The sequence below is a fragment of the Chrysoperla carnea genome, chromosome 5 (assembly GCF_905475395.1).
Source record: "Chrysoperla carnea chromosome 5, inChrCarn1.1, whole genome shotgun sequence".
In the NCBI taxonomy this organism is placed as follows: domain Eukaryota; kingdom Metazoa; phylum Arthropoda; class Insecta; order Neuroptera; family Chrysopidae; genus Chrysoperla; species Chrysoperla carnea.
Genome location: NC_058341.1, coordinates 68,331,302 through 68,343,324, shown reverse-complemented (window position 1 = coordinate 68,343,324; position 12,023 = coordinate 68,331,302). Strand labels below are relative to the sequence as shown.

Sequence of the window (12,023 nt, the reverse complement as noted above, 5' to 3'; positions counted from 1 at the left end):
GTTGGAAGCATTTTCCTCAATTAAATTTCTTTTTTGGGTTTCACTCATATGGCAAGTTAAAACGACATCTTGTATATGGGCAATATTATTATATCGAATTTATAACTATTCTATACGAGCAGCGTTAAGGTTAGCCCTGCACGCAATGAATACCTGTAACCGAAATTAAATGGTGGTAATACAGATTGGCTATAGTTGCTTTAAATTTTATAAAGGAAGTAAATTTTATTTTATTTTTTTTAATCCAGTAAAAACGAATTAAAATTAAAAAAATAAATAAATTGATTTCGGTAAAATAAATAAGCAGAGAAGTCGGAATTTCCCAATGTCACTGACATAAGTTTTCCTTCTTATACACTATACAAACACCATACATTGTGTTCTTATGCAATTTTACTGATTACCAATTTATTCATTTCAACATTTACGGAGGATATACATAAAAAAAAACCATTGTTGGCTAATATCTCAGAAACCATCAACTTTATGAAAAATAGTTTCAATAAAATATAGAATCAAAAAATTTGATATCTTCCCGAAAATCGGGAAAAACGGCGAAATATATATATTTATAAGCTAATTAACAATATCTTGAAACTAATTTAAAAAAAAAAAAAAAAAAAAAAAAAAAAAGTTCAAACATAAACTGATGGAAATTTTGTCCTAAAAGAAATATAAAGTGAACAATTTTGATAAATTAAGCCGCTTTAAAAACGATCAATTTTATATATTTTTATATTCTGAATTTTGTTACTCGAGGGTTTTTGAGGTCCGCGTTTGCGAATATAACGATAAAAAGATTCAGAGCACACTTGTAGTTATTTCGAAATGTAAGAAATCTCGCTAATGTTAATTTGATATCTAATGTATTTTTTGTAGTCCTCTTGAAGGACTACAAGTACTTTTTGTAGGATCTTGATGATATTTAAAATTCTTTCAGAACCGTTGCTCCACGTCATTCAATGATGTAGACAAGGGGATGAAGGTGCATAAATTTTACACCGGAAAAATATCTGGTAGTATTTGCTATAGATGACGTCGATATCAGGGCTAACCGGCCTCTGCGTGCACTCTGGAATTTTTTTATCGTCATATCCGCAATCAGCGAACTCAAAAAACCCCGAGTAATAAAATTCAGGACTTTTTACACATAATTTTTGGAAGACAAATTTCCAACAACTATTTTATGCAATTTTTTTTTAATAAAATCAATTAGTTTATTGTTAATTAGCATATAAATATATAAATATAAATATATATATATATTTGGAGGTTTTTCACGATTTTCAGGAAAATGGCTGAAGATATCAAATTTTTCGATTCTACATTTTATTTAGAAAAAAAAAATTTCGACAATTTTTGTTTGAAACTATTTTTCAATAAGTTGATGGTTTCCGAGATATTGGCCAAAAATCGTTTTTTATGTATGCATAGCGTTAATTAACGCAACCCTAGCATTTTTGAGACTGCGCGTTAGTAGGGTCTTAAACTAGAAGCCTTCCTGTTTTTTGAGTTTTTCTGCCTTTGAATAAATTCATGAAATCGCTTATTTTCAGTTATTTTAGACGGAAGACTCTATTGACATGGAATTGGCATAGGGAGGGGAAAGAACAAGAGGCACATACCCCGATTCATATAAGGGACGCATCCACACGGTAGTTTTATTTCGAATATCATAGTGGTTGACGATTTGAAATCTATAGGTATAGTTCGTATTAATGTATTCAAACAAACCATTAGGCGACACTTAAGTTCCTCAGTAGTTTACATATAAGACCTAAAAATCAAACATTTTTTGTAAGGCCGAGCGCAAATTAGGACGCAGTTTAGTGATGTGTCATGGCGCAGTTTCATGAAGATGGGTCATCCTGAATGCTGATAGTGGGTTTTGTATAGTTTTTGGAATAGTGTACTTGTCACGGTGAATGCATACAAATTGCATCATTTCACTATTATTTAGAGAACTCAAGTTTTCTGACTAGTGTTGCAATCACGATGACTGCATTCTAGGTGCTTCACCTAACTTTTACAAAATGTTTTACAGTAATAAAAAAAGCGAAACGTCAACTGAATCAGGTGCGCTTCAATGTGCGATCAGCCAAACCGTCAATAATATGTAGGGTATATAACAAGTGAAAATAAACAATTAACTGAGTTAATTGTAGAAATATTCTGTATAAACACTGCTGATTATGAATTCTGGCATTATTTTTAATTAATTAGTTAGAGAGATTAGTAGATAAGTTTAAAATCCAACAAATTTATAGGCAACTTCTTTTTTTTCTTTTTTTTTTTTAATAGGTATTCATAGGACTCACTATAGTTGAAGATACCTACCTACAAATCGTCATCTCTCTTTTACAGTTTTGTAAAAAATGGACACCAAAGTTTTTACGCTAATGTTTAAGAACAAGTGTTTCAAACAAAAAATGTATATCTTTTTATAAAAAACATTTTTTAAATTTAAACTTTTGTTATTTAACGTTTTCCTTATGTTTTTTTAGGATCCTTATGTTTTATAAGTGTTCAAATTTGGGCACAGATTGATCTCAAATAATAGTCCTGCGGATGAGTTGATCCTGATTATTACAACTGAGCGGGTGTTTTTTCTATTTTCAAGTGGGTGGTGTTGAAAAAATTAAAGTTAATCGAATACCCTTCTTAGTTTCAAAAAGTTCCCCACCAAATGCATAAAATCCCATTCTTGAAATGTTTAAAACAGTCCAAAATATTCTAGAAAGATAAAAAACATCTTCATTTAAAACAGATCAATCTGTTTTTAAGCTTTCTAGATTATTCTTAAAATAAATAAAAAATTAAAACTATCAGAATATTTCAGGCTCAATCAAAACATGTTCAATTCATTAAAAACAGTGTAATATATTTTAGAGGTTTGTAGATTATTCTCGAAGTTTAAAGATCGATCTGGAATATTTCAGAATATTTTTGAAATATCTATAATAATCAAGAACGTTGTAGATTAGTCCAGAATAATTAAGATGAATAATATAGTAGTAACAAATTATGGAAAAATACATTTTCAACCCTCATATCTTTTACACCCCTACAACCATCGGCATACAACCTCTGTGATGCGTAGTTTTGGCTAAAAAGTGAAATATAAGGGCAATAACATCCATTGCTATTTATATATACCGATTAAAACCTACATTAAAATTGACAGGTTCGCTTTGTATAGGATAGCAGGATGACCGGAACTCGGAATATGACAAAACTATTTATTTTGTAGTAAAAACATTTTACATAGAGTAAAATTTTAGATTTCGAAAAGAATACCATACGTTTATATAAAAAAAAAGAATTAACAATATTTTCTCAAATTGTTCGAAAATCTACAAATAATTTTACATCACCATTACCTGTAATAATAATTGTAATATACAATATTACATGTACAAAAAAAAAAGTAATAATAACTCTAGTACTTGTAATATATCTATCTATCTCACTATACTCTGTTGATAATAATATTTATATACATTATACGAGAAAATGATTTTTAATCAAGGAAAAAGCATTGGAAAATTTATTATTATATCCAACCAACAAGAACAAAAGCTTTTACATTCAAAATAATAACAACTAACAATAATTTCAATTTATCATCAAAAAAATTGTGTCACATAGAATTTTTAACTTCTCGTCGATAGAAAGTTATTGATTTTATCACGAAATATGAAATTACATTTTTCTTTCTATATTTATTATTCTATATTTTCACGTTTTGAGAAGCGATTGAATACGATTGCAACCCCATTAAAACTACCCCTGGAAGTGATAGACAAAAACTTTATTGTATTCATTTTGCTTCAAAAATCGTCTCTTGTGGAGCTTTTAGGTTCGCTGAAACTACCCCTAGAAGTTTCAATGATAAACAAAATTTGAAAATTCTGAATTTCACCTCAGAAATTGTCTCTCTGCGATTTTGAAGTCGTTGATAATGAATTTGAGGGCAAAATGCAACTGATTATAGTTCCAAGCTACCCCTAAAAGCCACCCTTAGAAGTAACAGAGAAAATTAAAATTTTTTTCTCGAATATCGTCTTTCCGGGGGTTTTTGGGGTCGCCGATCACGAATCCAAGGTTAAAAAGTAACTTGGATGGTTGCAACCTCATTAAAACTGAGACACTTAGAAGTGTCAATGATAAAAAAACATTGAAAATGCTGAATGTGTTTCTCTGCGGTTTTCGGAGTCATTAATCATCAATGTGAGGACAAAAATCAACTGAATATAGTTCCCAGCCACATCTAAAAGCCAACCTCTTGAAGTGACAAAAAATTTAAATTTTTTAAATGTTTATCTTTGTCACTTCCAGGGGTAGTTTTTTGGGTTACAACCATCTTCAGCTACTTCTTGACCTTGGATTCGTAATCAGCGCTCCCAAATAAGATATTCTCCGAAAGACTATATTCGAGGAGAAATTTTAAATTTAAAATTTTTTCTCTGTTACTTCTAGGGGTGGTTTTAATGGGAATAGTGTAACATTCAGTTGCTTTTTAACTTCAAATTCACTATCAGCGACTCCGAAAACCGCAGAGACAATTTCTGAGGTGACATTCAAAATTTTTATTATTGACACATCTAGGGGTAGTTTTAATGGAGATCCAACCATCCAAGTTACTTTTTGACATTGGATATTTGAGGAAAAATTTTATATTTTTTCTCTGTCACTTCTAGGGGTGGCTTACAGCTTCATTGAGTTGCTTCTTGCCCTCAAATTTATTATCAACGACTTCAAAAATCCGAGAGAGATAATTTCTGAGGCAAAATTTTGAATTAAATAAATTTGTTGCCTCTGTCACTTCAAGGGTAGTTTTAATGGGGTTGCAACCGTATTCAGTTGATTTTTAACCTTAAATTCATTATCAACGACCTCAAAAACCCTAGGGAGACGATTTTTGAGGTGAAATATTGATTTGTTTGAACTGTTACTGTTTGGAAAATTTTGGGGATGGGAAAACTACCCTAATTTTCTCAGTTTTTTTTTTGTTAATGCCAAGGTTAGTGCAGCTGAATGTTCCTAGAGGTCCAAGGAACACGTACACAAAAAGTTTTGGAAATCGGAGCTGTTCCACCACTTTTCCATTTTATTTATTGTACTATATGCGGCAAAGTTTAATTGTAAAATTAAAATAATAACAACCTCCTCCGGAAATTGCCCGTTTCATATTGAAATAAAGTAAAAATACTTTCAAACAATAGCCTAACCATTGGAACAAGTACAGCTAAATATTTTTATTTAAAATAGAATAAAACTGAACTTAAAATATGAATTCATTGATACAAAATCACAAAGTTAAATAAACAAAATCATTACTTCTATGAAAGAGATTGATTTTAGTTTAAAGTCATGCATTTTATTGATGGAAAATAAAATTGTTCGTAGTTGGAATATATAATCGTGTAAATAAAGCGAATCGATGAATTAAAAGAAAATTTCTTTGCGTTTGCTTTAAAAAGAGTATTTGGTTATTCTGATCGCATATCTGTCATGTCTTAATCATTTGTGATTGAGCCAATTTCATGAAGATTGTTGTTACCAGTTATTATTAAGGGAGAGTTTGAAATAAACATATTGATCATTTTTATAACATTTACCATAGTTTTTGGTATATATGTAACAAGCATGGATAGCGCAGTTGGTTAAGCTGTAGATTTAGGACACTAAAATCAATAGTATTCCATTTGTTGCTGGTTCAAATCCGACAAATCCCATGTTAAGGAATAAAAAAAATAAACGATAAAATATAATCAAAATGATTATTGCAAATTACGTTTGGTTTTGTTACTTTGCGCTGTTATTACGCCCACCTGGTGATCGATGAATTCTCCATGGATTTAATAGTTTTTGGTTTTTTTTACGATTGCCTTATGGTTACGTTCATATAATGGTACACGGGTTAGCAATGCCTTTAATAAAGCCGACTTAACAAAACTCCATTTCAGTCGCGTTGACTTATTTTGTATTTTATTTTAAGTAAATCCTGTCATGAAAATTCCTATGCGATATCATCAGTCTATATTGATTAACAATCAATGAGATTAGTATTATGAGATGTTATCTATCCTAAAATGTCCTGTCTTGTAAAGTTTTAGAGATAGAAAAAAATTAAATGTAAAAAAAAGTTCCTTTTAAAGAAATAAACAACTTTTGTTTGAAACATTTTTTGAGTTTATCCGTGAGGGCGCAAATTAGAAAAACGTTTGGGTTCATTTTCTCCATAATTATGAATAATTCGTTGTTAAAAATTTGCTGGTAGCTTCAACTTTTAGACTTATGAAACACTCTCGAAAACCGAAAAAAAATTCTAGAAATTACTATCGGAAATTTTCGAAAACCAAATAAATACCATAATTGTGTTGGTTTTATAAACGCTTCTAATTGATTAAAAATAATACAAGCAGTTTTTACTTGTTTAACACCCAAAATAATTTGTATCACCATTTTCGCAAAAATTTTCCGTAGAAAAAGTTATAACTTTGGAGGAAGGAGGGTAAAGTCAATGAAAAGTTTATGCCAAGTTTACATTTATAAAATCACTATTTTAGAAATTTGTCTTCATTTTCAATTTATGTCAAATAAAATAACCAACGATATTACTGATAAAAATAAATAATAGTAAATATTTTCTTGACAGATATTGGTAAAAGTAAAATTATAAAATATCTATAAAATCATCTCACTCTTTTTTATGATAAAATGATTTTTTTTTATTTAAAGAAATTATTTTCTGCTTTTTAGTTCAGGTACTTAAAAAAGCGTGTTTTTTAGTTTCTTTAAAGAATTATTTATTTTGTTTTTTTTACTCTTTTAGACTATTATTTATCTATCAAAAATTCAGTATAAAAATGGTGGGAGCGCAAATAAATGTATATTTTTCAGATATGAAAATCGTTATACCTGAAAATGCTCATCAGTATAATCAAATATTTAGTTTACGCTGTATGTATCATATTAAAAATCATCAATTATAATCGAGAGACCATGATATAAATAAATATCGTATACATGATTAAAAGTAAACAAAAACAAAAAGTAATACTTGTTTTGAAAGGGGTCAAAATAATGTTAAAGTTTTCGTTACATACTAACATACCAACATACTAACATACCAACATACTTACATACGTATGAAGCTAATAATAAAATATTATCATGGGTTGGGGTTCATTTACCTTAGTTGGGCTGTTTTTCGGAACGAAGTTCCTAAACACAGCCTGCCATGTGGACCAAACATTTCCATGGCAACCACGATATGTTATCCTACTTTGTATTATTTTTAGTTATTATATTACACGAATGTAACATTTTTGTACTATTTATATCCAAAACTAGTTATGGATACATATGCATAACTAGTTTTGGATGTAAATAGAACAAAAATGGCAAAATACGTGTACTAAAATTATGTGCGCCTTGGAACTCTGTCTACTTGACACTACAGATTAAACAGATTACTTATATGTAATTATTTAACGTTTATATTTGTTTCTGTACAGCTTTGTAAGGATCATCACTCCTAATTGGGGTCCAACCACCGCAATTTTTGTTTGTTTGTTTGTTTGTTTTATTTTGTTTTATGGTGGCGATTTGGCGACGGATTCCAATACAAAAGTATCAAAATATTATGCCATACTATGAGTTTTGTTTGGTTATCCAAATGACAATACTTATTACGATATTATGCCAATTTTTTACGTTCAGGTTTTAATAAAAAAGGCTGTATTTTCTCTCAAAATTATTTCATGGTATTCTTAAAGTGTTATTTACTCATGGTTACAATAGTTTTTCATATTTAGAAAGTCATTGCTCTGTTCCACTTTTCCCGATTCACTACTGTTCGTTTTTATATATACCCATTTTATACTTGGTTAACATAGAAAATCAATCGTTGGCTTTTATTGAATCACAACACAGATTCTACATAAATTTTGAATTAAAAGTAATATTTTTCAGTTATATTTTGGGTATTATAATAGGTCCAATCAGCGATGAACTAGTTATTGAAACGTATTAAAAACTGTTACTCGTTTGCATATAAATTTTTACGTACATTATTGTCTAATTTTGCATAAGCGTGTATTCGCGAGAAGATATATTCAACAAATTTTTATCAGATTATATTTAAGTACGAGGCTGTCCACTTTAGATCAAACTCTCTCTACGCTAAATTTTAGAGCCTATTTAATCTGACACAAAATCAGGTCTGGTCGATTCATCTTTGGTATCGTAGCTTCTAAATGGATAAATCGATTTCGATTACTTTTTGAAACTATGTTCCATATCGTACGTTATTCTTCTGATTTATTTTCTGTAGGGAGGTAAAATCAAAAAAAGTGTTGCAAAACAAACGACACCAAAAACCGACCATTTTCAACTAGGTCACCTAGGAAACTGATACTTTTTAAGCGGTTCAGCTTGCCATGAGTGTTGAGACTATGAAAAAATATTTTTATAATTTTTCAATTTGTATTTTTTTTTTCAAAATTTTCTGCTTTTTCATTTAAAAAAATGTAGAAGTGAGTTATCAGGTAGTTATCAGTAGAAGTGAGTTGTCAGAAGTTAACGATAATAGAGATAATTTAAAGTAAGTATAAGGAAATTTTATAATATGTCATAATACACATCCTGATCAAACCAAATGTAGGTACGCGCATATTAGGTTGCCTACCAAATCAGAAGTATGCCATTTTTAAACTATTATCTTTTATATTTGTTGATTGAAAAATATATATCAGAAAAGAGGTGATGTTTTCAAACGGATGGGTAGATTTTCTTGAAACGTAGCTAAGAACACTCTCGATACCTCTGTATCAATAGAATCGAACGGATTAACATAGATTATATATGCTAACTAAAGAATCTGACAAACGTTGTCCTGTGTAAATGTAACTCCAATTCATTCATACCTATAATATGCTTAGCATCTCGCAAAAATCAAAATTTTACTCCTATCTATTGGACAGGCCACGGCCTGATCTTCGGTCTGGCTGGAGCCTTCAACAAAACCTCGATACTATTAAAAATACATAATGCGTACTAAATTACAGGCGTTTGGCATTTATAAGAAGACTTTATATTAAAATCCTCTATTAAATTACCAACTGTGGCATGTTGACAAAGTGGAAGCGTTTTTTATCCGCGATCTTAGTAAGTGTGATCGAATCTGAAAAAAAAATTAAAGTGGACAAAGGAACGGTCTAGGATGGAGTAGTAGTCTGTGAAGTGACTACAACTCTATGGGCTATCAATAAATGTCAAAGTATTTGAAGACAACAAAACACATGTAAGTAATTTTTTTTTTTACTTAGATTAATTTATTAAATTGAAATATAAAGATTCTTTTTTGTTTTTAGAATTTACAATATTAAAAATCAAGATAAAATCATTAAAGAGTTACAACGAAAATAATATAAAACTAATATTCTCCAAGATACATGTACAATGTTACCTAACCCCTTTAAGGTAAGGTTTTTTTGTTAAATTAACTAAGTGTTTTTCTTTTGTTTTTTTTTTTTTTTTATATAAAATATGTGAAAACTATATTGAAACTGAACTGAATTGAACAGTTCCGATTTTGCGTTAAATTCTTCTGTTTAGTGAATCAAGTATCCATCTTCTGGCTCTGATCCGTGACTCAATTTATTCAATATTACACAGAGCAGAATCCGATGAAGCTTACGTACCGGCGAAGTATAACTCCGAATCGAAAGACTAAAGACACCCATCAAGGGCTGTCTGCACTCGTGGTCAGCTACACTTCCAAAACGCGGTATTGATCACGTTCAACACCAAATTTAAATATTTAATTAAAATCGAATCGGAACTGTCCAATTGCGTATTGTTAAACTACGTATACTAAACGTTTTGACTTTTTTGTAGGTAAATCTCCAATTACCTCGTTACAAATTGGGACAGAAGGAAGATAATTAAAGTAAAGCAACGTACCTTGAAAATCTAGGCAAAACCACCACAGAATACCGAGCGTACACCTCCAAAACAAACAACACCAGCCGTTGATGAAATGTCCAGGTATAATTAATTTGATCGTTCAAGTAAGTCCACTTCTTTGAAGTTAAACCAATTATTTTATTTCCAGATTAAAATGCCCAATCCATCAATTGTACGATGTAATATTAAAACGTGCTCGCGTTGCGGGCACGAACGTGTATCTTATTGATTTTAATAAATTTTATCCTTGATGTGTACCATTCAACGGTGATTTTATTAAGCGAGCTCCTCTTTAAATTGTCTGAGCTTTTTAGCTTCGTTCTGTATTCATGCGCCGAACTACGTTGTTTTTGTTTGTTAACTTTTAATAATTGTTGCGCGTGGTGGTCATTCACACGTTAGTGTGTACTAACGTCCGTTCACACGCTAACGTGATTTTAATTCAACTTTTTTAATTGACTAATTTTGTTAGTCTTTTTATTTTATTTTATTTTTTTTTTTGTGTGTGTGTGTTTAGATTTAGATAGGGTTTTTTATTTATTTATTTATTTCTATATTTTTTTGTATTTTCTTTTGTAAATATTTCTTTTCGTGTTCGTGTGTTTTAATGATTGTTACCTTTTTCTGTCCCAATGTTTTTGATCGCGTTTACTACTCTAATTTAAAAGATTTTTAATTACTATCAGCCAAACCTACAATCAAAATACTGTGAACCGAAATGAACGGTTCAGTCTCCCCCACTTTTAGGGAGAAATACTATTGTATTTCGGAATATTATTAAGGTTATTAATTGATTTCTTCTCTTTCGATGAACGGCTTCAGGTCCTCGACGTGGGCTTTGTACCTTATTTTAGTTTCTAAGTCTTCGAGGTCGCATGAAACAGGGGTTGTAAAACGGAGTATTCTCCTGGGTGTCGTCCACCGGGGAATAAATTTTCTGGCCTCGTCGAATTGGGGACCACCGTGGTCTCTCTGTAGCACAATTTGGCCCTCTGTGAAAGGGTGTTCTGGTGGACGTTTGGCGTTATGGAAACGTTTCATTTTGTCATGTGCCTTCGCCAATGACTCTCGGACCTTATCGAGATCTGGTGGGGGATCATCATGGATTATTTCATGCAAATTCCACCGGAGGTCCAATGGAGTTGGAACTGCTCGTCCTAAAAATACCGTCGAGGGGCTGCATTGGATCGATTCGTGGAATTGACTATTATGTGCAAATTGAAAATATGGGAGGAATTGATCCCATTCTTTGTGGGTGTTTGCGTATTGACGTAACATAATAGTCATTCCACTCTTGAGGTCCCTGTGGATTCTTTCGACGAAAGAGTTACTCGACGGTCTATAAGGTGCGCACAGAATGTGTTTGATACCCCATCGAAGGCACATGAGCCTAAATTTCTCGCCTGTAAATGCCTTATGATTGTCCGTAATGACGTGTCGAGGTGGACCGAAGCGTAACCAGACCTTATTGAGCTTGTCGACGGTGTTAGCCGCCGTAACACGTTTTACTGGAATGGCCTCCAACCATTTCGTAAAGCTATCCGCCACTGTGAGCACATATCGGAACCCGTTTTTAGTCATGACTAAGGGGCCAACGTGATCTATGTGGACCCTCTCCCACGGGTGTTCTGGAGTTTTAGAAGCTAATGGGGCCCCAGGTGCTTTATTGTGTGGTTTACACCGCTGGCATTCCGGACAGGACCTAACATAACCGCGGACCTCCTCAAACAGTCGTGGCCACCAGAAGCGACGGGCAATGGCCCTATAACTTTTTGTAATGCCGGGGTGGTTTGAAGCTATTCCATCGTGGTGATAGTAGAGAAGCATTTGTCTCATAGTTTTAGGTACAGGGATACGTCGCAACCTATTTTTCCCTACAATTTTTAGAAGAAGGGAGTCCCGTAACTCATAGCCTATCACATCATCTCCGGCACGTAGGCGCTGGATGATGAGCCGTAGCTCAGGATCATTCTCTTGCTGTCGTTGCAGAGAGGTAAAGGTTTGTGGTACCTCGTCTAAAACTGAAATTTTACCTGTATGTCCGTCTG

The 12,023-nt window shown here is 31.8% G+C and overlaps 1 long non-coding RNA gene across 1 annotated transcript; it reads left to right on the top strand.

Moving 5' to 3' along the window:
- Positions 1 to 9,108: 9,108 nt before the first annotated feature.
- Positions 9,109 to 10,240, top strand: LOC123300812. Its single transcript, XR_006535402.1, has 4 exons — positions 9,109 to 9,310; positions 9,381 to 9,489; positions 9,907 to 10,056; positions 10,124 to 10,240. It is a non-coding gene; the product is annotated as an uncharacterized LOC123300812 (long non-coding RNA).
- Positions 10,241 to 12,023: the final 1,783 nt, after the last annotated feature.